At 38.7% G+C, this 2500-nt stretch overlaps 1 protein-coding gene across 2 annotated transcripts in view; it reads left to right on the top strand.

The window, feature by feature from the left end:
* Positions 1-2038, top strand: part of LOC138033819 (uncharacterized) — an 18008-nt gene extending 15970 nt beyond the window's left edge. For both annotated transcript variants that reach the window (XM_068881675.1, XM_068881676.1), the window contains exon 8: positions 1-2038. This exon is cut by the window's left edge and continues 640 nt beyond it. The gene's annotated coding sequence lies outside the window, so the exon portion shown is untranslated.
* Positions 2039-2500: the final 462 nt, after the last annotated feature.

The following is a 2500-nucleotide window of genomic DNA, read 5'->3' on the forward strand; positions in this document are numbered from 1 at the left end:
AGTTAAAGAAAATAAGAAAAGCTTAGGGGGGTGGGGGGGGGGGGAAACCTTGCAAGGAGCATTACTATATTGTCAAGTGTTCACCCACATGCAGTGTTTTGTGTACAATGCATGTCACTGGCTAGCCTAGTCGCCAGACTTTATTTCTTGCCCCGTTGTCTCGCGAAGTCTGGGAAACAGGGATCTCTTTCGATGACGTCACGACGCATCACAGAGTCCAGGTTTTATCGAGCCTGTAGAATGCTCTGGGACCAGGCCGAGGATTGGCCTTTTTCTGTGTTTTGTGGTGCAGTTTTGGCTTGCACGTAACAGATAACGCTTTTCTTTTCTTTCTTCAATAACTGAACTTCTTAAATTCTCAACCGCGTTTAATGCATTTCTCGTGCTCTGATTGGTTTACTCAATCTCGGTTATCAGCTCAGATACCTTAGTTTGACCTTATATGGCAAATGATTGCTAAGCTAAAATTATTTTCGCCGGAAAGCGAAATTTCTCTCTGAATAAAGCAAAAAAACTAAAACAAAAACATGTTTTTGTGGAAAGTTTGGAAATTCCGACGTTTAGAAGTACGGGAAAAAGTAAGAAATGTTTTTGTGACGAGCTGCGTCTGTCTGACCACCAGGTATTACACAACATCGCATCTTCATCAAGTTTTCTCGATTTCGCTCGGATTTTCTCGCTTTTTTCGCTCGTATTTCGTACTTCCAAACTGTTGGAGATTAAAGAATTTAATAAAACAATTATTCCATTCGCGCTTGTTTGATATGAGATTGGTTATAGCCAACTCGGCGCTACGCGCCTCGTTGGCTATTTACCATCTCATATCCAACGCGCGCTCATGAAATAATTGTTAAATAGCCAATAATACCGTAGTTAGATAACTGTTTGCTATAGATCAGCTGTAAGTAGATTCTTAGATGCTTCTGAAAACGTAATTTTATGTGTCTCATGAATCAGATGATATCAATGTGCTCTGGGTTTGAATCCTAAATTAGTCGAGTTTGCTGGTGGTTCTCATCTTTGCTGCGATTTAGCCTCCACAAAAACCTGTAACACTCCAAATTCCAATTCGACCTGGAAACAGGTTCTGTTTTAATTCTATTTAGTGCCTAAAAACCAGAGACTTACCGGGCTCTCGCTTCGAAATCGAAAAAAAGCGTTGTATGGAAAGGCCATTGAAATAAACTCCGAAACTTTTATATGACAGAGCGTTACAGCGTTGGATGTTTCTGGGTCGCTGCTTGATGAATAGCCTTCACGAAAAGACGGATAGAGGTGATCGAAAATGTTTCCGTGTTCAAAGTGATGTTAAAAAAAATAGACATAGTTTTTTATAGAAAAAATATCTTGTTAATTTTTGTTTAAATTGTCATTGTATATAGTTATCACCTTGGATTCTACAGCTCACGGATTCTAGCTTTATAAAGAGTGTCAAGAGTTTGTAGGCCTTTATTTGAACTTTTATTGTTATTCTTATTTTTTTTAGATAATATTTTTCTTACTATCATTATCATCAATATCTTGCAATGCAAGGGGCCATGCAGGCATTGTCCCAAATTATCCTACGTGAACTCACGCAACTAGCTGAGTCTAAAATTCGTGATTCTATATAGGTCCAATAGCTAGTGTGTTTCACTCACGTGACCAGCGGCCATGTTTTTTTAATGAAACAAAAGAAAGTTTTCAGCATTACAAAATAGTTCAATTCCCTCAGTATTGATTTGGAACACCAATATGGCCGACATGACGTCATGTGAAAACACTCAGTACGTTACAAGTATTGGACCTGTAATCAAGCGATCTGGCCCGGGTTGCTCGAAGCGTGGTTAGCGCTAACCAGCGTTAAGTATCACGGAAACCTATAGGTTTTGATACCTCCTAACCAACAGGTAACCACGCTTCGAGCAAACGGCCCCTGAATGGTGGATGTTAGATTTAAGGCCAACTGAAATACGTTAGCCTTGTAATGGAATGTAACGTTGTTATGGTTTAGTTGAATTAGTTAAAGCTTTTCTGCAATAAACACTGCCGAGAGCAAATAAAACGTATTTATCTTTTATTTATTTTACATAGACTACGTCATATGGCAGGGTTTGATTAACTATCGTATTATTTACGTGATGTAATTTGCTTCATTAGACAAAAAGATGATACCAGTACTGATTCTCTTCAGTTTATTTCAAGATATTAAGTATACTTCAGTTTGAATTTCGAACAACATCAGTTTGCAGTAAAGCAAACACAATGGATTTTTTTTCTTGAGATGTTGTCCTTCCACCCTCCCTTCCCTCCTGGCTCGATTTGAAGTATACAAGTATTGAGCCATGAGATAGAAATGAGAAACTATAGTACATTTTATACCCTTCCACTGCAAATTTATTTTTGTCCTTGGCAGAAGGAACAGTTAGTCTCTTGTATCTGTAGGAAACCGTGGCTAGGAAGGTGAGTCTACCATGCTGTCTTCGTGTTAACCTGCACTGAGCTATATTCACGAGAGGCT

This window comes from Montipora capricornis, chromosome 14 (genome assembly GCF_036669925.1).
Source record: "Montipora capricornis isolate CH-2021 chromosome 14, ASM3666992v2, whole genome shotgun sequence".
Taxonomy (NCBI): domain Eukaryota; kingdom Metazoa; phylum Cnidaria; class Anthozoa; order Scleractinia; family Acroporidae; genus Montipora; species Montipora capricornis.